Here is a 24,482-nt window from a genome sequence, read left to right as displayed (position 1 = left end):
GGAGATTATGTCTGCATACAATACTTCAGGTGCACTCTCGCTGAGGACTGGCACAAGTGCAATAAGATTTTCTTACTTCCATTTTCAAAAGCTCGTGTAATATCATTTGCCCTCTTAGTTGTGGTTGCAAACAGTTTGTTGCCTTTCTCTTTAATGTTAGAGACTGATGATTAACATTGGTCTGTTTGTGTGGTTAATGCCAGAAATTAATATGTCTTGCGCAGTCAGTAAAAATGTGATTTGGACCTAAAGCAGATAAATTGGATTATCATTGTTGGGCCCAATGGACAGTATGTACATTTCCACATAACATATCTTTCTGGGTATTTGTATAGTACCGTGCATCTTATTCCATGTTAAATTCATAAAGTTGAATAACACAGAAACAGGCCCTTTGGCCCATCACATCAGTGCTGAATGCTACACCCAACCATATGAATCCCGTTTGTCTACTCTAGGTCCATGGCTTTCAGTGCTTTAGCATTTCAAGTGTTCATCTGGATGCCTCTTAAATGTTTTGAGGGAGTTGTGAGGATTCTCCACTTCAGCTCGGACAGGCTGCCACATGACTTCTGAATTGCTTAAATCTTCAAACTCCAGCTTTCCAAACAGAATCTGGATTTAAAAAGATGTAAAACCCTCCACCCAACAGTAAGGACAAAAGCCTTGAAGAGGAAAAAGCATTGGTGTTACTCCAAGATCAATTAAAAATGTTATTTTGGGAATGGATCAATATGCTTTGAAGGCCTGATGTATCCAAATAGGGATGATCAGGGCCTATCCTATGGTTGAACTGAGGGTGTAGTGGATGAATGACCATTGATCAGCGAGTGGAACCAAGGATCATAGTGGAGGGTTAGGGGCAGGAATTGGGTGAAGTAGTAGGATTGGTAAGATTATCAAGATATTTGATGGTTAGCGACAAGAAGGGTCAGAAGGGGCTTGCATGGGGGGTGGATAATCAGGTGCTCAGGAACATTTCAGGGGTGGGATTGGGGATCAGGTGGATTGAAATTTCTGGGCTATGTAATGTGTCTCAGGAAAATCAGGAGCCATACCTGTGGGCAGGGTAGTTTGGAGCTATGTGGATCATAGACAAGAGAAGCGAGATGCCAACCAAGGACTATGGTGTGAGGACGCAATGATGGATGCTCCCAGGACAACTTGATCTAATTCAAACAACACACACAAAATGCTGGTGGAACACAGCAGGCCAGGCAGCATCTATAGGAAGAAGCACTGTCGACGTTTCAGGCCGAGACCCTTCGTCAGGACTAATTGAAAGGAAAGATAGTGAGAGATTTTAAAGTAGGAGGGGGAGGGGAAAATGCGAAATGATAGGAGAAGATCGGAGGGGGTGGAGTGAAGCTGAGAGCCAGACAGGCGATTGGCAAAAGGGATACAGAGCTAGAGAAGGGAAAGGATCATGGGACGGGAGGCCTAGGGAGAAAGAAAGGGGGAGGGGAGCACCAGAGGGAGATGGAGAACAGACAAAGAGTGATGGGCAGAGAGAGAAAAAAAAAGGAGAGGGAAAAAAACTAAATATATCAGGGATGGGGTAAGGAGGGGAAGAGGGGCATTTACAGAAGTTAGAGAAGTCAATGTTCATGCCATCAGGTTGGAGGCTACCCAGACGGAATATAAGGTGTTGTTCCTCCAACCTGAGTATGGCTTCATCTTGACAGTAGAGGAGGCCATGGATAGACATATCAGAATGGGAATGGGACGTGGAATTAAAATGTGTGGCCACTGGGAGATCCTGCTTTCTCTGGCGGACAGAGTGTAGGTGTTCAGCGAAACGGTCTCCCAGTCTGCGTCGGGTCTCACCAATATATAAAAGGCCACACCGGGAGCACCGGATGCAGTATACCACACCAGCCGACTCACAGGTGAAGTGTCGCCTCACCTGGAAGGACTGTCTAGGGCCCTGAATGGTGGTGAGGGAGGAAGTGTAAGGGCAGGTGTAGCATTTGTTCCGCTTAAAAGGATAAGTACCAGGAGGGAGATCGGTGGGAAGGGATGTGGGGGGGGGATGAATGGACAAGGGAGTTGCATAGGGAGCGATCCTTGCAGAAAGCAGAAAGGGGAGGGGAGGGAAAGATGTGCTTGGTAGTGGGATCCCATTGGAGGTGGCGGAAGTTACGGAGAATTGTATGTTGGATCCGGAGGCTGGTGGGGTGGTAGGTGAGGACAAGGGGAACCCTATCTCGAGTGGGGTGGTGGGCGGATGGGGTGAGGGCAAATGTGCGGGAAATGGGAGAGATGCGTTTGAGAGCAGAGTTGATGGTGGAAGAAGGGAAGCCCCTTTGTTTAAAAAAGGAAGACACCTCCTTCGTCACCTACCACCCCACCAGCCTCCGGATTTCATTCCAGGACAAAGGAGATGTATTCCTGAAGAATAACCATCCTTGCTGTTAAAAATAAGTTTTACCTGATGGCATTTGAGAAAATCACTGCAGCAAACGCATGTATATACAGCAATTTTTATAACTAAAATGCTTCACACTTATCACTGGGCCTAATTTATGAATACATTTCCAGTTAACTAAAAAAATGCAATACAAGCACATGAGCAAGTTTCTGAACAGTGTGAAACCCAATTCTTTCAATTCTTTACTCTATTTTAACATCAAATATCATTGCCTGATTAAAAATAGGACAATGAATAACTTCTTATCCTTGTAATGCAGAGGCCAGCTCTAATAGTCCCCAGACATGAGTCTGAGTCCCATTGCAGAATTTGGGAAACTGAAATTCAATTAATTAGATAATTTATAATTTAAAAAATTTAATTTAAATTTAAATTAAAAAAATTAATTTAAATTTATTTAAAAAAGTTAATTTTTAAAAAAGAGGTACGGAAAGGGGTTTCTGCGGCAACAGGCGAGATTTAAGAATGGTGTGTTGCCTCCCTGGTGCTGGGATCCAGGACATCACGGACTGATTGCTGGGAATCCTCAAGGGTGAAGGTGAACAGCCGGAAGTGGTAGTGCACGTCGGCACAAATGACATCGGGAAGAAGAGGAAGGACATGGTGTGGTGAACTACATATACCTGTCTGGACACGCCCCCTGCTGACTGCTCCTGTGGCTCCTCCCACAGACCCCGGTATAAAGGCGATCAAGGCCTGAGCCCGGCCTCTCAGTCTCCAGGTTGTAGTATGGTGGTCAACCACTGCTTGTTCCTTCTTCCAGTCAATAAAAGCCGATATCTCGCCTTACATCTCAGAGTGAGTTATTGATGGTGCATCACATGGCTTCAAGCGGACAGGGCCTGGGAAATGAATATTCAAGGATATACATCTTATCGAAAGGACAGACTGACTGGCTGGGGGGGGGTGGGGTGGCTCTGTTGGTGAGGAATGATATTCAGTCCCTTGCGAGGGGGGACATAGAATCTGGGGATGTAGAGTCAGTATGGATAGAACTGAGAAATTCTAAGGGTAGAAAGACCCTAATGGGAGTTATCTACAGGCCCCCAAACAGCAGTCTGGATGTAGGGTGTAAGTTGAATGAAGAGTTAAATTTGGCATGTCACAAAGGTAATGATACAGTTGTCATGAGGGATTTCAACATGAGGGTAGACTGGGAGAATCAGAATGGTACTGGACCCCAAGAAAGGGAGTTTGTGGAGTGCCTCCGAGATGGATTCTTAGAACAGCTGGTACTGGAGCCTACCAGGGAGAAGGCAATTCTAGATTTAGTGTTGTGCAATGAATCAGGGACCTCGAGGTAAGGGAACCATTAAGAGGTAGTGACCATAATATGATATGTTTTAACCTGCAATTTGAGAAGGAGAAGGGAAAATCAGATGTGTCAGTATTACAGTTGAACAAAGGGAACTATGCAGCTATGAGGGAGGAGCTGGCCAAAGCTCAATGGAACAATACCCTAGCAGGGAAGACAGTGGAACAACAGTGGCAGGTATTTCTGGGAATAATGCAGAAGGTGCAGGATCGGTTCATTCCAAAGAGGAAGAAAGATCCTAAGGGGAGTAAGGGGCAGCCGAGGCTGACGATGGAAGTAAAGGGCAGTATAAAAATAAAAGAGAAGAAGTATAACATAGCAAAGATGAGTGGGAAACTGGAGGACTGGGAAGCTTTTAAAGAGCAACAGAAGATAACAAAAAAGGCAATACACCAAGAAAAAAATGAGGTACGAAGATAAAATAGCCAAGAATATAAAGGAGATAGTAAAAGCTTCTTTAGGTATGTGAATAGCAAAAAAATAGTTAAGACCAAAATTGGGCCATTGAAGACAGAAACGGGTGAATTTATTATGGGGAACAAGGAAATGGCAGATGAGTTGAACAGGTACTTTGGATCTGTCTTCACTAGGGAAGACACAAACAATCTCCCAGATGTAATAGTGGCCAAAGGAACTAGGGTAAAGGATGAACTGAAGGAAATTTATATTAGGCAAGAAACGGTGTTGGATAGACTGTTGAGTCTGAAAGCTGGTAAGTCCCCAGGACCTGATGCTCTGCATCCCAGGGTACTTAAAGAGGTGGCTCTAGAAATCGTGAACGCATTGGTAATCATTTTCCAATGTTCTATAGATTCAGGAACAGTTCCTGCTGATTGAAGGGTGGCTAATATTGTCCCAGTTTTCAAGAAAGGAGGGAGAGAGAAAACAGGGAATTATAGACCGGTTAGCCTGACGTCAGTGGTGGGAAAGATGCTGGAGTCAATTATAAAAGAGGAAATTACGACACATTTGGATAGCAGTAGAAGGATCAGTCCGAGTCAGCATGGATTTATGAAGGGAAAATCATGCTTGATTAATCTTCTGGAGTTTCTTGAGGATGTAACTATGAAAATGGACAAGGGAGAGCCAGTGTACCTGGACTTCCAGAAAGCTTTTGATAAAGTCCCACATAGGAGATCAGTCAGCAAAATTAGGGCACATGGTATTGGGGGCAGAGTACTGACATGGATTGAAAATTGGCTGGCTGACAGGAAACAAAGAGTAGTGATTAACGGGTCCCTTTCAGAATGGCAGGCATACCAGTGGGGTACTGCAAGGTTCGGTGCTGGGACCGTAGCTGTTTACAATATACATTAGATGATTTAGATGAAGGGATTAAAAGTATCATTAGCAAATTTGCTGATGACACAAAGCTGGGTGGCTGTGTGAAATGTCAGGAGGATGTTATGAGAATGCAGGGTGACTTGGACAGGTTGGGTGAGTGGGCAAATGTATGGCAGATGCAGTTTAATGTGGATAAATATGAGGTTATCCACTTTGGTGGCAAGAACAGGAAGGCAGATTACTATCTAAATGGAGTCAAGTTAGGAAAAGGGGAAGTACAACGAGATCTAGATGTTCTTGTACATCAGTCAATGAAAGCAAGTATGCAGGAACAGCAGGCAGTGAAGAAAGCTAATGGCAAGCTGGCTTTTATAACAAGAGGAATTGAGTATAGGAGTAAAGAAGTCCTTCTGCAGCTGTATATGGTCCTGGTGAGACCCCACCTGGAGTACGGTGTGCAGTTTTGGTCTCCAATTTTGAGGAAGGACATTCTTGCTATTGAGGGAGTGCAACGTAGGTTCACAAGGTTAATTCCCGGAATGGCGGGACTGTCATATGTTGAAAGATTGGAGCGACTGGGCTTGTATACACTGGAATTTAGAAGGATGAGAGGGGATCTGATTGAAACATAAGATTATTAAGGGATTGGACACGCTGGAGGCAGGAAGCATGTTCCCGCTGATGGGTGAGTCCAGAACTAGAGGCCACAGTTTAAGAATAAGGGGTAGGCCATTTAGAACAGAGATGCGGAAAAACTTTTTCACGCAGAGAGTGGTGGATATGTGAAATGCTCTGCCCCAGAAGGCAGTGGAGGCCAAGTCTCTGGATGCATTCAAGAGAGAGTTAAATAGAGCTCTTATAGATAGCGGGGTCAAGGGATATGGGGAGAGGGCAGGAACGGGGTACTGATTGTGTTTGATCAGCCATGATCACAGTGAATGGCGGTGCTGGCTAGAAGGGCCGAATGGCCTACTCCTGCACCTACTGTCTATTGTCTATTGTAAAAGGTAAAAGGTAAATGTTAAAGGTAGAAGTAGTTATGGCAACTTGAAATTATTGTTTTGTCATAAAACTGCTTCAACAAGATCCATTGGGAATTTGATGTTCTTAGCAAATCTGGCTTCTGATCTAGAACCAAGTGACACATTGTGTCCTCTGAAAAGGCCCAGCAAAAGAAAATAGAAATGGAAAATAAATGGTGGCTCTGCCTGCATTTCCTACATTCTTTAAAAGAATGAATGCAGAACAGAGTAGCTAATCCATTACTCCGCAGCCACCGACATATTTGCTGTATTGGTTCATTAGGAGTTTACCGTTAGGGGCCAGCACTGTAGTGTAATGTAGTACATATTCAATCTAGACCCCCTCCCCCCACCAGACAACGATGGTAACAATTACTGAGTCTCTAAAGTCTGCTGGTACGTCTTCATTTATCCAGATCTTGATGAGAAGTTGATGCAGTTGGTAATGAAGCGGGTTACCTCCAATTTTGTAGACCTCAGCTGGTATTCCATCCAGTCCAATGGCCTTGTTGTTCTTCAAGGTTTTGATGGCTTCCTTGACTTCTGCAAGTGTTGGTGTTTTGCTTAGGGAGTCGTCAATGGGCTGTTTTGGAATGTTGTTAATCACATTCCTGTCAAATGAGATGGTCTTATTTAGAAGATCTTCAAAGTGCCCCCTCCACCAAGAATTGTCAACATTGCTCTTCAGGATGGTTGAACCATCTTTGCTTTTGAGAGGGGCTTGACCATGAGTGCATGGGCCAAAAATACTTAAGTTGCATTGAAAAAGCCTCGAGTGTCGTTGGTGTCTGCTAGTAGATTGGATTTCCTGAGCTTTCTTCCTCCACCATTGGTTTTTCAGGTTTCGGGTGCTCTTCTGGACTGCAGCCTTGTATTCCTGATAGTGTTTCCTTTTGGTAGCCGATTGTTGGTCATTTTGTAAGGGGATGAAAGCTTTTCTCTTTTCGTCGATGAGCTGTTGGAGTAGTTTGTTATTATCATCTAAGCAATCCTGCTGTTTTTTCGTCTTGAACCCAATTGTTTCTTTGCAGGAGGGGATGATAGTGTTCTTCAATTGATTCCAGTGTTCTTCTACAGATGGTGGGATTTGTTGAGGCAGTTGTTATTGAAGATTTTGTTGGACTTCTGTACATGGTTGATGTCTTGAATGATGTCAACATTGAATTTCTTAATAGTGTTCTGATTTTGGTGTTTCCTTTTGGGCCGAATCTTCATTCTCATGGTGGATAAGATGAGTCGATGGTCTGTCCCACACTTGTTGGCACCAGTAACAGCTCTTGTTATCAGTACATCTTGTTGGTCCTGAGACTGTATGAGGATGTAGTTGATGAGGTGCCAGTGTTTGGAGCGTGGATGCTGCCAGGAGACTTTGTGCCTGTTTTTTTGGCGAAATAGGGTGTTTGTAATCACCAGGTTGTGTTCAGCACATTTGGTGAGGAGGAGTGTTCCATTGGCATTGACCTTGCCAACTCCTTCCTCGCTTATTACTCCAGTCCAGAGCCTATGATCTGGCATTGAAGACTCACAAGAGAATGATCTTGTTGTTGTTGGGAACAGAGGAAAGGACATCGACAAGTTGGGCGTAGAAGTTCATCTTTACTTCATCTTCAGCGTCCAGAGTTGGAACATAGGTGCTGATGATGGTGGCGTGTTGGTTCTTGACGAGCTGGATTCGCAGAGTCATGAGACACTCATTGATTCCCTGTGGTTGCTCTGTCAGCTTCTGAAGTAGGCTGTTTCGGATGGCAAAACCTACTCCATGGATCCTCAGTCGTTCAGGATCCAGTCCTTTCCAGATAAAGGTGTATTGGCCTTGCTCTTCCTTTAGTTGCCCTAATCCAGCTCTACGGGTCTCACTCAGAGCAACAATGTCAAAGTTGAATTTTTGGAGTTCCCAGGCAACAAAGGTAGTTCTCCTCTCCGGTTGGTCTGAGTTTGGGTTATCCATCCGAGTTCGTATATTCCAGGTTCCAAATTCCATAGTTTCACTTCTCGATGTTTTTCAACAGTATGAACAGGCTTTCCAGACAGGATGGGGTGAAGCAGACTATTTTTAGGGCACCTTTTCTAGCCCCCTCTCAGTTGAGGGTGAGCAGAGTGGATCCTAAATAGGGCTGCTCAGACGTGAATACTGCTACCAAACAACTTTCCTGCTTCGGTCCAAAAGTTGAGCAACTGAATCAAGTATTCACCACTTTTGTGCCGGTTCTTGACTAGGAGCTTCCAGCCATCACACTGCCTGCTCCTGTTGCCCTCCCCTGATCGCTGAAAGTCTTGAAGATGTGGCCCACAGAACGAAGAAGCCTGTACGTGTATTTGTTTAACATGTACTTGATGCTGCACTCCAAGAAGCACACAATACTTCACAAATCAACTAACTGATTCCAATGGCATGGAAACCATGACGACTGGAGCTGATGGATTTGTTGCAGCTTTCATCTGCCTTCACAGCTGTTGAGTTTAGAGTAACTTCATCTGCCTGTTCCACCATTGAGGTCTTGGTTGGATTGTTCTTTGTCAGGAACCTCACCCTTGACCTTACCGCCACGGATGACCCTACCAGGAGCATAGCTCTAGACGGCATTGCTCTCGGGATCTCAGGACCACACAAGCTTCTCCACCACAACAAGGTGACAATCCACAGAGAAGACCTCTAGCCAGTACCATGGCTTTGAGGCCCAGTCCTCTCTCCAACACTGAACTCCCACTGGGCAAATCCATGACTTTGAGGTCCAGTCTTTACATATACAAGCACATATGGAATATTGGTAAAAACACAACCAGACAAGTATATCTGTCTATAGTCCAGGCGCCTCAAGTCCATTTTAAATCTTTAGTCGCCACAACTGTGCTATGTTGCCCCCAGTAGAGCGCGATGGCTCAGGCACTTCTCTGAAAAAAAAGCAACCCCGCAGCTTGAGGCCCGATTCCATTGAGTACCACTAAAAAATCTTCAGTCAGCCACAACAGAGCTGCCTTCTGCCAAGCGAAACTCTGGGAGGGCAGCTCCGACTCTGTGCCACACTGCCTCCGGTGAAACACAATGGCTTTGTCCCCTCACTCTGGGCAGCTGCAAACAGGTGACACTGTGGCTTCAGGCCTAGTCCTGGCCACGACCAAGGACTAGGCCCCTCCATCTCCCCCTGCTTGCAACCAGTCAATCAATCAGCAAATCGAACCTGCGGCATACTAGATTAATAATGTATAAATGGGCCTTATGATCACAAGAAAAGCAAACATGATGGCCACTCACTATTTGACTGTGAGCCTCCATTGTCTCAGGCAGCAGCATGTTGTGCATCTTCTTCATCACTTCCGCCAGCGAGCAACTTGCTGATGGTGTAGTCCTGTAGTACTTTGAGTTCTTAACATATAGCAGGAACTTGCAATCATTAGATGCATATTTAAGTAGAATGGTATCACTTTCAGTTGACACTGTAGAAGCCGTTGTGACCAGTCACACGGCCATCTTGCTGGATCTTGTCACTATTCCAGAAACACTCAACTTCATTTCTTCAATAGACCTTTTACATCCTGAATTTCATTGTGGATTCTGAAAATATTTCAAAATGGCTCGTGACAGCAGGTGTAAGACACTCATATTCTCAGTTCTGCTCTGCCTTTATTTATGAATGCAGCCAAATTTTAGTTCACCTCAATTTGCTCCCAATCCTTTGATGCCATTAAAGGGGAAAAAAAAACCTCAGGATTAACCTGTGATCAAAAGAACAGCAGTTACATAACTGCTGCTGGTTAGTTATATTTGCAGAGATCACAAACCCTGTAAGGATGAAATTAACAGAGCTTGCTTGTACAAGATAAGGTGTTACTATGGTGCACGATAAGGAAAATCATGCTCAGTAGGAACACTTTGGATTAACATTCTAGTCTGCAGACCTGAGGCATCATAGTTGTAGACATGAATGTATCTCGAGATAACAGTACTAGCTCCCGGGCAGTTTGCATAGTAATGAAGATAGCTCCATAGTGTTCAGTTATCTCTAGATACATTCTTGTTATAGAGCTAAGATGTGTCAGGTCTATAGACATAGTACAGTAATCCAAGGTCTCACTATAGAACAACTTTTTATATCTTTGTTAATTTCATCCTTATTAAGATCTGTCACCTCTGCAAATTTAAGTAAAAGGAGCTGGTATATACATGTATAACCCTTCCCAGCATTGAGCGCACCTTCAAAAGGCCGTGTCTCACGAAGGTGGCACTCATTATTAAGGACTGTCACCATATGGGACATGCCCTCTTTATGGTACTGCCATTGGGGAGGAGGTACAGGAGCCTGAAGACCATACTCAGCACTTTAGGAACGGCTTCTTCACTTCTTGGTCCAAGAAATTCCAACTGAGGCCTTACTAATGTGTTAACAGTCTGCTTCCAACCTAATCCAACATCCACAGACCAAGCACAAATACCATGTTCCGCAAATATGATAAGAAGACCTAGAAATGGTTGAATTCACACAATGAAGGTAGCTGATGTTCTTATGAGCAATGAGAAAGTTTCCATTTAGTTTGATTAATTATTGTCATGTACCATACATAATGTATGCAGAAAGAATATGCACTTAAATAATGTAAATAATTTTAGCGTGAAACCACATATCCTATTTCCAGTTATCAAATTTCCTACTTTGTCAAATTTGTTACTTAAAACTTTCACTTTGCACTTGGTTTGGTCAATAGTGCACTGTTTGAGAAAATAGGAAATTTGGGAAATGTTTCATTAGTTACTTTCATTGGGTGAGTTATTTGATCACCATGTTGGTGAACAATTTGCTTCGCCCTCACAAAAATGTAGCTCATCATGTTATACACTCTTTGCCTCTTCTCAATCCCAGATTGTTCCAAAAAATTTCTTCACTTGCTTATTAACTGATAAATAAATAATGCACATAAAAAAAACAAAATAACAACAAAACACATGAATAATCAATAGATTACATTCCTGCATTGTTGCTCAATCTCTTGTAGCCCAGAAAGTCAAGAATTGTATTTCTGTCCCATTCCTACAGTTTGTAAATTGTTCCTGGAGATTTTTAAGAAACTTAAAAATATACTTGCTTTCCTTACCTCTACTTTTCTCTCTTTTAACCAATCCTTTGTCTTTATGTTTCTTGATCTTATTTTAATATTATTTCCTTTGTTTCTTTCTCACACCTTAATTTTCATTGGATATAATGAAGTTCATTATCCATCAACAAGCCAGATATCCTGCATTCAACAGCTGCAAATGAGATTACTGATGAGGGAAAATGGTTTGGACATCTTGAGGTTTCCCATTTCAAGAAGATAACAGCCAAATACTACTGAAGTTTTTGTTATTCTCTCCAAATAGTTTGATGGAAATCATAAATTTATCATTTACAATTAGTATTTATAGGAATAATTAGTCCCCCAAAAGAGGTACTGATGATTAGCTGACATTAGAAAAGGTTTCTTATTTCAAAGAAACTCCTGTTTCATTAGTTCAGCAAATGATTATAAAGGTGACCAAGAGCCAATGAATTTTCCAATCTCTTCTCATCTTGCTTTATCTCTTCAAAGACATTATCCTTATTCGGAGAAAGTACATAATATTCAGGAAAATTTCCAGCAAATTTTAGACAAAAATTCAATTTGCTGGTTCAGAGGATGAACAAAAGATGCAGAAATTTCTGTTTTGCAGTTGAGGACTTTATTTGAACTAGTAAATTGGATTACTAATTCACAGTTCACTGAAAGATGCCTACTGTTTTAAATATTATGGAGGGTAAATTTTATGCTTTCAAATGGGATATGATCTTTTTTAAACACTCATTCCAATGAATTTAAACTTAGTAGGCAGTTTTGTTAAATGTTACCATTTTATTGGAAACATAGAAACATAGAAAACCTACAGCACAATACAAGCCCTTAGGCCCCCAATGCTGTGCCGAACATGTGCTTACTTTAGAAATTACCCAGGGTTACCCATAGCCCTCTATTTTTCTAAGCTCCATGTACCTACCCAGGAGTCTCTTAAAAGACCCTATTGTATTCGCCTCCACTATCGTCGCTGGCAGCCCATTCCATGCACTCATCACTTACTGCGTAAAAAACTTACCCCTGACATCTCCTCTGTACCTACTTCCAAGCACCTTAAAACTGTGCCCTTTCGTGTTAACCATTTCAGCCCTGGGAAAAAGCCTCTGACTATCAACACGATCAATAACTCTCATCAGTTTATACACCAAATATTGTCTTGAGAAAAATATAACTTGCAGAATTTTTGGGAAAAATAAAAGGCGTCCAAAAACAATGTACATGTTATTAATTTGCAAATTAACTACCAATCAACTGTCAAGGGAAAGATATTGTGGCGACCCATTTCCTGGCACATCCGAACCGGCTCACAATTAGAAAGCCTACGGGGGTTTGCGAGCACAGAGCTTTGGAGCCTCTGCGCCACGGGGAGCAGGTTGAGGGAGGCTTAAAAGTGAGGCTGAAGATTTCGAATAAAGTTTTTTCCTTCGACTGCAGTTACCGACTCCGTGTCGTAATTTTAGCGCTGCGTGTAGCACACCACTACAATTGGTGACCCCAACGGTCCAAACGATTTTTGGACCAGAAATGACCGACGCCGCCTCTGTTCATGCGGTTTCGTTGAAACTGCCGGGTTTCTGGACACAGCGCCCGAACCTATGGTTCCAGCAAGCCGAAGCCCAATTCCACGTTCGCCAGATCACCTCAGAAGACACCCGCTACTACTACGTGGTGAGCTCCCTCGACCAGGACACAGCGGCCCAGGTCGCGGAGTTCGTACAGTCGCCCCCGGCAGACGGCAAGTACACGGAATTCAAAGCCCTGCTCCTCAGGACTTTCGGACTCTCACGGCGCAAGCGGGCTGCCCGTTTACTGCACCTGGAAGGCTTGGGCGACAGACCTCCATCGGCTTTAATAAATGAGATGTTGTCTCTCGCCGACGGACACACACCCTGCCTCATGTCTGAGCAGGCATTCCTGGAGCAGCTGCCCGAGGACATACGCCTGCTGCTGTCCGACGCGGATTTCAGTGACCCCCGGAAGGTGGCAGCCCGGGCGGACTTGCTGTGGAACGTCACAAAGGTGAGCGGGGCTTCCATCGCACAGATCTCCCAGCCACGCTCCCAGCAGCAAACCAGTCCAGGCCCGGCCGCAGAGCCCGCCAACCCCCGGCCCAATGACCACTGGTGCTTCTACCACCAGCGGTGGGGCGCAGAAGCCCGCCGTTGTCGCCCGCCCTGCAAGTTCCCGGGAAACGCCAGGGCCAGTCGCCGCTGATGGCTACGGCGGCTGGCCATCGGGATAGCCTCCTGTATGTGTGGGATAGAAGGTCGGGACGCCGGTTTTTGGTCGATACTGGTGCCAAGATCAGCATTTTACCTCCGACGAGTTACAACACCCGCAGCAGGGCACCGGGTCCCCCCCTGAGGGCCGTGAACAGCAGTACAGTAAGGACCTATGGCACCCGTCAGGTGCAGCTACAGTTCGGCTCCAGCCAGTTCAAGTGGGACTTCACACTGGCCGCCGTAGCCCAGCCGCTTCTGGGTGTGGATTTTTTGCGGGCTCACAGCCTACTGGTCGACCTGCCCAGGAAGAGACTGGTACACGCCGAGACCTCTCAGACGTTCTCCCTGGGTGCAGCCCAGTTGCCAGCCCCTCACCTCGGCTCCATCACGCTGTCCGACAACGACTTCACCAGGGTCCTGGCGGATTTCCCATCGGTTCTGGCATCGCAGTTCACAGCGGCCATGCCCCGACACGGCATACAGCACCACATCCCGACCCAGGGACCACCCCTCCACGCCCGCGCTCGGTGGCTTCCCCCGGACAAGCTCCGACTGGCGAAGGAGGAGTTCCAGAGGATGGAGGAATTGGGGATCATCCGGCGGTCCGACAGCCCATGGGCCTCCCCCCTGCACATGGTGCCCAAAGCGACGGGAGGCTGGAGACCGTGCGGCGACTACCGCAGGCTGAACGAGGCTACCACACCGGACCGCTACCCTGTGCTACACATTCAGGACTTTGCAGCAAACCTGCACGGCGCACGGATCTTCTCCAAAGTAGACCTCGTCCGAGGGTACCATCAAATCCCGATGCATCCTGACGACGTCCCCAAAACGGCTCTCATCACCCCGTTTGACCTTTTCGAGTTCCTCCGCATGCCGTTCGGCCTGAAGAATGCCGCACAGACGTTCCAGCGGTTAATGGACGCGGTGGGACGGGACCTGGACTTCGCGTTCATCTATTTGGACGACATCCTCATAGCCATCAGCAGTCGTCAGGAGCATCTGTCCCACCTCCGTCAACTCTGCGCCCGCCTGAGTGAGTACGGTCTTACAATCAACCCCGCCAAATGCCAGTTCGGACTCGATACCATTGACTTCCTGGGCCACAGGATTACTAAAGACGGGGCAACCCCTCTGCCCGCTAAGGTAGATGCGGTCCGCCACTTCCCCCGACCCACCACGATCAAAGGCCTTCAGGAATTCATAGGTATGGTCAATTTCTACCACCGCTTCCTCCTTTCAGCTGCCCGGATCATGCGCCCCCTGTTCGCCCTGATGTCGGGTCCGAGCAAGGACATTACCTGGGACGAGGAGTCCGCCGCCGCTTTCGTTCAAACGAAGGAAGCTTTGGCGGTCGCCGCGATGCTAGTACATCCCAGAATGGATGCCCCTACCGCCCTCACAGTGGACGCATCTAACATGGCAGTCGGTGGGGTGCTGGAGCAACTCATCGCAGGTCGCTGGCAACCCCTGGCGTTTTTCAGCAAACACCTGCTGCCACCCGAGCTCAAGTACAGTGCTTTCGACCGGGAACTGTTGGCGCTCTACCTGGCAATCCGGCATTTCAGGTACTTCCTAGAAGGTCGGCCCTTCACCGCGTTCACGGACTACAAACCGCTTACCTTTGCGTTTATGAAAGCGTCCGACCCCTGGTCGTCCCGCCAACAACGCCACCTGTCCTACATCTCTGAATACACGACGGATGTCCGGCACGTCTCGGGTAAGGACAATGTCGTGGCGGATGCGCTCTCTCGCCCTACCGTTCATGCCCTTTCCCAAGGGGTAGACTTTGAGGCACTGGCAGAGGCACAGCAGGCAGATGAGGAGATTCCGAGTTACAGAACCGCAGTCTCCGGTTTGCAGCTCCAGGACCTCCCCGTAGGCCCGGGTGAGAGGACCCTACTCTGTGATGTCGCCACCGGCCAGCCCCGTCCCGTCATCCCGACAGCCTGGCGGCGCTGTGTTTTCGACTCCATTCATAACTTGGCGCATCCCTCCATCCGGACGACTGTCCGGATGGTTTCCAGCAGGTTCGTTTGGCACGGACTCCGCAAACAGGTCAGTGAATGGGCCAAAATGTGCATGCACTGCCAGACGGCCAAGGTGCAGCGGCACACCAAAGCCCCACCGCAGCAGTTCCATCCCGTCCACCGGCGTTTTGACCACAGTCATGTGGATATCGTGGGCCTCCTTCCAGTGTCGCGTGGAGCGCGTTACCTCCTGACTATCGTGGACTGGTTCACAAGATGGCCAGAGGCGGTCCCGCTCACCGACACCACCTCCGAATCTTGCGCCCGAGCCCTGATCGCCACCTGGATATCTCGCTTTGGTGTACCGGCCCACATTACCTCCGACAGAGGCGCCCAGTTCACCTCCAGCCTGTGGTCAGCTATGGCCAGCCTTTTGGGGACTCAGCTGCACCACACAACTGCCTACCACCCACAGTCGAACGGGCTAGTGGAGCGTTTCCACCGTCACCTGAAGTCGGCCCTCATGGCCCGCCTGCGAGGAGCCAACTGGGCGGACGAGCTTCCCTGGGTCCTACTCGGCATCCGCACAGCGCCCACGGACGACCTGCACGCCTCGTCGGCCGAGTTGGTATACGGCGTGCCCCTGGTCGTCTCCGGGGTGTTCCTACCAGCCCCAAGGGGGCAAGAGGAAGATCCCGCAGCAGTCCTGGGCAGACTACGCGAGAAGCTCGGTAACCTGGCCCCCATACCCACTTCACAGCACGGGCGGCACCCAACCTGTGTACCCAAAGACCTGCAGAACTGTAAGTTTGTGTTTGTACGAAGGGGCGGACATCGGCCACCGCTGCAGCGGCCATACGAGGGGCCGTTTATGGTGCTCCAGAACAACGGGTCCACGTTTGTGTTGGACGTTGGGGGGAAAGAGGAGGTTTTCACGGTGGACCGCCTCAAACCGGCCCATGTGGACCTGGCACAACCGGCCGAGTTTCCAGCATCTCGGCGCAGAGGCCGACCTCCCAAGCAGGTTCCGGCCCAGACTGTGGACATTGGGGGGTGTATCGCCAGTTCTGGGGGGGGGGTTATGTTGCGACCCATTTCCTGGCACATCCGAACCGGCTCACAATTAGATAGCCTACGGGGGTGATGCACCATCAATAACTCACACTGAGACGTAAGGCGAGATATTGGCTTTTATTGACTGGAAGAAGGAACCAGGAGTGAGTGTCCATCATACTATGTCCTGGAGACTGAGGCCGAGCGTTAGGCCTCAGATCGCCTTTATACAGGGGCCTGTGGGAGGAGCCACAGGAGCAGTCAGCAGGGGGCGTGTCCAGACAGGCACATAGTTCACCACAGGGGGTTTGCGAGCACAGAGCTTTGGAGCCTCTGCGCCACGGGGAGCAGGTTGAGGGAGGCTTAAAAGTGAGGCTGAGGATTTCGAATAAAGTTTTTTCCTTCGACTGCAGTTACCGACTCCGTGTCGTAATTTTAGCGCTGCGTGTAGCACACCGCTACAATATCTATTATACAGAAAATGACAGCCGTCATGCAATGAATTGTGACACCCCACTGGCAGAATTTTAAAATATAAGCTTATGCCTTTAATTTCCCTGTGAGTCTCCACATTGCACTTTTAGCTTTCCACATAAATATCTCCTTTCCCTTGTGGACATTGAAGAAGAGGTTAATTCATCATTAAATTTCTTTCTTATGAGAAATCCAATACACTTTAATCTCTCTGTGCTAATTAGTTTCAAAATCCATATGGTGATTTTCTTTACAAGTCCTTCCTCCACTTCTCCCGGAAGTTATTCTAACCCACACCCCACTCTTTCAATACCACTGCACAAATTCCTGCTGATCCAGATCTCCAAAATCTATATCTTACACTATTTCTATCGCTTGTTTTTCTCAACCTACATTGACGGCACCCCAGGTCATTTGATGCCAATACAAATTTCCTCACCCTTTTGATGTACAAACTCCAACTCTCTATTCTTTTACATGATTCCAATTCCAGACAAAAGATCACCTTTGGTGAGTCTCAAGCTTTAATATCAGTGAAGTAATGTGTTGACATATGTAGCTTTTACCATCATTCACTTTAATCATATTATACAGTAGTGCTAGTGCCTTTGAAAGTCATTCTATTAAAATCAATAGAAAAAATTTGGAGGCAGAGTATAAGATGTTAAAAACACTGTGTAGTTCATAGGGCTGCAGAGGGGGAATTAATTTGTATATATGAAGTATAATTTGGTTTATAATACCTTCATATTAGTTTCACTGAGACCTCTGGAGCTTTGTACTGATTTCTTACATAATTAAAAAATCAAGATGAGCTATATGTCAAGTGTTGTCAGTCATAGTGCATCAGCATTTTTTAAGACCTTACCTCCTTGCAGCACTCAAGGAGTTGAATGCGTCAAGGACGAAGGAGTTGAATGAACTTTCAGTATCAGAATTCAGGCTTTATTATCATTGTCTTATATGACATGAAATTTGTTATTTTGCAGCAGCAGTACACTGCAAAGACATAAAATTACTATAATCTTCTAACTAAATAGTGCAAAATGAAGGAATGATGAGATAGTGTTCATGGACCATTTAGAAATCTGATAGTGGGGTAGGTTTTTGCAAATAAAACGGCGGAGGCATTTTATGTTTTAGAAAAGCTGTAGCAACTTATTTATTGAACATCAAACATTTGAACTCAAAGCATGCTAAAAACCCTTTTTGCAATTACGTCATCATGTCAGACCAGCCTCTTAAAATGAAACCCAAACTCAATGTCGGTGTTTGCGAATTATGTACATTTCTGCCAATTGCGTTACCCTACAGTGGAGGGGATTCTGTTTCTAAATTGAATGTGAGTACTTTCTCAGTGATGGCAGTAATAAGAAGAGAGCATGTCAACGATGGTGAGGATCCATGTTGGATGCCACCTTCTTGAGGCACCATCTCTTGAAGGTGCCCTTGATGGTTGGGAGGCTTGTGCCTCTGATGAAGCTGGCTAAGTCTACAACACTCTACAGCCTCTCATGACCCTGTGGAATGGAGCCTCCATACTAGGCTATGATGCAACCAGTCAAAACATTCTCCACTCTCATTGCATCAATGTGTTGGGCCCAGGACAGATCCACCGAGGTTTTGACACCCAGAAAATTAAAGTGCTCTCCCTTTCCACTGCTGACACCCCCCGCCTACCCCAATGGAGACTGGTGCGTGCTCTCCCGACATCCCTTTCCTGAAGTCCACAAATTATTTATTTGAAAAAAGCATTTCCCTCTGCAACATATGGTAAGAGAGGGAGGAGGATCAGAGACAAGAGGTCCTGAGAGTGAGACACTAGGGTAGAATCAAACCACAATACCCTTGATTCGTCACCTACATTGAATCTAGGGAATGTCCATGTAATGACAATAACTGATTACAAAGCAAAGAATCACCATGGTTAACTGATTAATGATGAATAGAAGTCAACAAAACCGAATTTTAGAGAGAGCTGAGTTCTAGGACTCTCAGAGCAATCCTGCCATTTTTTTCCAAAATATGCCCTCAAATTCTTGATACCTAGTTGTAGTTTATCTGCAGAGCCATATTCATCCTCTGAATGAGATTTTAAAAATTAAGATTCAGTAATGCAGCTGGTAGATATATTACTTTTGAATCAGATAACAGTACATTCAAATCTTACTTGAGGAACTTCAGCATAAAAATCTTAGACATTCCACATTAGACATTAAAGGCAACTCTTTCCCAGTTGGGTGAAAATGAATAATGGAACTATTTAAATAGAGTTCTCTTGCATAGCTGTCAAGCATTATCAACACAATAATTTGATTGATGTCACTTTGTTGTCTGAGGCAAGACCATCACCAAAGAGCGTTTAAATAAACTTATAATGTACAATTCTGAATGTGTACACACACTTTTGGTAGATAAATGTCAAGGAATCATTTTCAGAATCCAATAAAATAAAATCCCGGTGTACTTGCATACATTTTGCTGGAGATTGCTGTGCATAAATTAGCGCTGAATGCAAAGTGTTTCGGAACATTCTAAGCTGTTGAAAGTCTGATGCAGAAATCTAGCTCAAAGGTCCTGAAACTATAACATCTCCATTCCTCCATGGTTGTGATCAACAATTCATTGCTGGGAGATTCTTGTGCGTATGACTAAGTGATAATGTGTGCAAGAACTCACATAATGTTCTTTTTGGGAAATGATGAGCGATGATGAGAAAATGAAGCTTACAGTGTGTTTATACTTTGTAAATTTGTGGCTTTATGTGAAAGATTGGCAACATCAGCGTATTTGCATTCATTAAACTGCTGAACATTTCACAAGGTAACATTCCATATAATGCATAGTAATATTATGGCAGTTCTGCTTGACATTTCCCATTGTAAACCCTTGGCGTTGCACACACTACCATTTTAACTTTTGACTCTTTCTTTAGTGGCACTATGTACCAATGGATTTAAGATGGAAACTTTTTTACAAGATTTATAAATGAATCTGCCTTGATTGTTTATCAGTTTTTACTGGTGAGTGTTGAAAAATGGCAAATTCTGCATGTGGCAGGGAATTCAGAGGATTATAGAATACAAGTTTAGCTTGCATGTCAGTGACCAGGATGCTTCACTCCCCGAGAGGTCGAACGTATTCTACGCTTGGTTTGATGCGCAGAACAAAATGCTGGTGGGCAAGGCACCCCTCCCCTCAGGAGAGCAGACACTCCAATTGGCTGAAGCTGAGGTGAGAAAAACCCTGGCCAGAGTCAACCTGCAGGGCATGACAACGTACCAGGCTGGGTTCAGAAAGACTGCAGCCCAGCTGACAGATATATTCAAAATTTCTCTGGAACAGTCCATCGTCCCCTCAGTTTTCAAGGTGGCATCCATCACTCCAGTGCCAAAGAAGGCGACAGTAACCTGCCTAAATGACCATCGTTCATTATGAAATACTTTGAGCGGCTGGTCATGGAGCACATTAAATCCTTTCTCCCTGCTACACTGGACCTTTTCCAGTTCGCTTATCACTCAAATCGATCCACTGATGATGCGATAGCCTCTGTCCTCCATTCTCTCCTCCTCCACCTGGAAAATGGGGTCTCATATGCCAGGATGCTATTTATAGACTTCAGTTTGGCGTCCCCTCCCCCACCCCCTCACAAGACTGTGCTCAGCCCGTAGCAGTTCGCATTGCTGACGCATGACTGTGTCGCAGGATCCAGCTCAAACCATGTCGTCAAGTTTGCGGATGTCACAACAGTGGTTGGACTTATCAAGAACGATGACGAGACGGAGTACAGAGAGGAAGTGGTGCCGCTGGTGGGTTAGTGTGAGAAGAAAAACCCAAGCCTGAATGTGGAGACGACAAAGGAAATCATTGTGGACTTCAGGAAGGTGCAGTCAAACCATCCTCCTCTGTGAATACATGGCTCCTCCATGGAGAGAGTGAAGTGCACCAAGTTCCTGGGAGCTCACATCACAGATGGTCTCAGCTGGTCCCTTAATATCATCTCCCTCAACAAGAAGGCACAGCAGAGCTTCCACTTCCTAAGAAGATTGAGGCAAGCAAGGCTCCCAACCGCATCTTAACTGCGTTTTACAGCAGCACCATTGAGAGCATCCTGACAACTTTCATCTCCGTCTGGTATAGGAGCAGCTGAGCATCAGACCTGAAGTCCCTACAAAAAACTGTATGAACAGCTGAGAGAATCATAGGGGTCTCCCTAGCATCCATTGGGGACATTTATCGGTGCGCTGCATACGCAGGGCCCTTAATATTATTAAGGATCCCACCCATCCATCCAGCGTCCTCTTTGACTTTCTACCCTCAGGCAGGAGACTACAATGCATAAAAACAAGAACGGTCAGGATGAGAAACAGTTTCTTCCTCCAGGCCATCAGGCTTCTGAACTCCCTGCCGCATTGTATTTGAAGTGTCACTGGTTAATTTATTCCGTACCTTCAAAAAGTTAAAACTAATGTAGCTTAGTTTGTTATTTATTTGTGATTCATCTGTATCTTCATAAGTTGTCGTTTGTTATGTGTACTACTGTGCCTTACACCCTGGTTTGAAGAAATAATGTTTTATTTCTATTGTATTGTTATATACATTATATACATGGATATAGTTAAGTAATAGTATACTTGACTTAACTTCTACATCCAGATGAAAAATTTAGCTATATCAAAGCCTCAATTTTTTAATAGTACAATTTAAATCAATTTCTGAAGCAATAAAAACACACCTGCAAAAATGAGAAGCTTTCATACAGTTATTATCTCAGATTCCTGCACTCTTTCTTTATTAAATCAATTAATGAATGGAAACACAGAATGAGCAATTGGACAATAGATTTTTCATTTGATATGACTATAATGGCTGAATTAACCCACCATGGATCCGTGCTTATACAGTTTGAAGCAAACTAGTATAATGCCCTGGTTAATATTTTTTACTGATATGCTGTGTGTATTTCATTTCGTGCTGTTCTGTGAGAACTGCTTGGTTTCAGCTTATGTTTGGGTTACTGCTGAAGATAAGAGATGAGGAGAAATATCCACCATCCAAAGAGGATGGTCAAATTGAGGGGGCGTTTTCTCTGGTGAGGGACACTAAGGTGGGCTTGGGTTTTTTTTTGGTTCGAAGGAAACGAAGAGAGAAGATGCTGGAGAGAAAGGATTGTAGGATTCGACCCGGAGCGAGACCATGATTCGACAAAGCCCGGGGTGAAATCGATTGAGGATTGGCGATCTGGGGACACTGTGAGCTCCAACTTGTGCACATTAGACTGTCTCATTAAAATGGGCCCTTCTCTTTTTTTGTTCTTTTCATTTCTAACCCTTTAGTCAAATTAAGATTTATAAAGCTAAATCTTTTAATTGTATACTGCGTACTGTCTGTTACTTTGTGGTAACAGGGCAATGCATTACACAGCATCCACACAAACAGAGGGTTTGGGTCGGTTTGCACCTCAATCTCACATGTTTGTTGGGGCTGGAGATTGTCTTCCCTAGATTTAGGCAGCCGAGGGAACCAGGGTGTTTCACTAGATTGATATTTCTGTACAATGTGGCAGAATTCTGCAGTGATGAAAGTGAAGTATTTGACTGAATATTTGACATTTTCTTTTGTCAGGTTGATTTAAGCATTAACAGAGAATGGAGTCTTTCAGAATGTTGGCAAAGGTTTTATTCATTGAGATACAAATTAATTTAGGACAGACATCTGCCGGAATCTGAACTTTCATGGCTTGCTTGAATCATTTTGGATCCTATTTGGGCATCTACAGGGAATTTCTCAGAGATCAAGCTTTTATCTAGTGTTATGAACCCCGTAACTGGGTCACTTACCAGCAAAGATAGAGAGGTCCGTTGAAGTCTGATGGTACTATTTTTAATAGTATTTATTGATAAAAATACACAAAAATAATATCAATGCAACCATACAGATAATATACGTCGTCAGTACTAAATCTAAACGCGCGGGTATAATAATAATCAATAAGAAATAGCTTTATCATTGTCTAGGGGATAATGTATTGTCCGATGGAAATATAAAAGTCATTGTTAGTTCGTTCAAGCTGCAGCGTTTTGGTTTGAGAGAAAGACGGGTTTGAAACTTGCCCAATCCTTTTATGATGTCAATCCTTCGAGAGTTGTTGGGAGTTGGTTTCCCCGTGGTTAGCTAAAAGCCGTTCTTCCGTGGTAAAAGCCACCAGTTCCGGGGCAAAATGGAACCGAACGCACGTGGCCTCCTCCCATCGGCTTCCGCTATTACGGGATCGCTAGTGTTTCTTCTGGTGCGTCTGGGGGCTGTTCCCACAGACCCTCTTTTATCCTGACTCACAGGGTCGCAGATGTCAATCAGATTGGGGTGATGCAATCCCTCCCTCAACCAGCCCTGAGGGCTTCCACGTAGCACAGTATTGCAATACGCAGGTTCGTCTTCAAGAGACAATGGCCGTGTCCCGTAGCTTTATATCACCGGGGAACGAGACATTCCGCACGTCTCTCTCTCATTTCCTGGGTCTCCTGACCCAAATCAATAGTGATCTTAAGATTCTCACAAAGGAGGGGGCTACCCCGCACCCTTCGGCCCCTCAGAGCTGTGGTACATTCATAACACTAGATTCTTTTCTAACAATGTTCCTAAATAGGCCCTTTGGAAAGCAAAACAGATGTTGTTTTGAATGGAAGTGGCATCTGTTTGGGTCTGCTGTGACCATCATTGCTGGCATGACATAGAGCTAAAACTCCCAGCTCAAGCAGGGGAAAGTTTAAATTTTATCTTCTTTGTAACTACCTCCAACCAGCCCCATGTAGACTTTTGACATGGTACATTAGAAGCAAAAAAGAACTTAGCTTGGAGCCCACTTTGGAACAGGTACTTAATAAATATCAGGTCTATTATTAAGACATTTAAGGTACCTAATATCGATTAAGAGGCTGCCAGAAACACTAAACCAACTATCACCAAGTATGAAGTCAGATGCATTTTATGAGATTTGGGATGTAATGTACTTCCTTTTGAAATCTGACCTGTTTTTTGTTTCTCACCTGAAAAATACAGTGTGACCAAAATGTTGGCCCAATTTATTTTCATTTTTTAAACTTTGTATATGTCAACAAAGTTACTGTTTATAGTTAAGAGAAACAATTCACAGTTAACTGATTTGATGTAAAACCATTGAAAACTCAGCTCGAATGGTCATAAAAATGATGTATGGATTTACATTTCACGGCAACAGTTTAAGAGATAAAGTAACACCCGTGAACTTCATTTCAGTAGCTATGCCAGTAACATCAAATAAATTTCTGTACTGGGTACAAATATCATGTACTGTACAGTACGTACAATGCTTTGGTAGGTCTTACTATTGTTTGCCTAGCTCACAACACAATCACGTCAGCTACAATGGGCAAGCCTGGATGTCCTAACCGAGAACTTCAAAAATAGCAAGATATTAAACAACATTTTTACCCATGAGGGTCAACATGAATGTTATCATGAAATTGATTAAGATTAAGAAACTTTGCTAGCCAAATAATTTGCAGAGCTTGTTACTACAGGGAGTATTGAGCTGAACAGTTAGATCCACTTAGGGGAAAACTAGACAAGGAAGTTACAATGAAAGAGATA

The sequence above is a fragment of the Hypanus sabinus genome, chromosome X1, assembly GCF_030144855.1.
Source record: "Hypanus sabinus isolate sHypSab1 chromosome X1, sHypSab1.hap1, whole genome shotgun sequence".
Lineage (NCBI taxonomy): Eukaryota > Metazoa > Chordata > Chondrichthyes > Myliobatiformes > Dasyatidae > Hypanus > Hypanus sabinus.
This window is presented reverse-complemented; position numbering follows the sequence as displayed.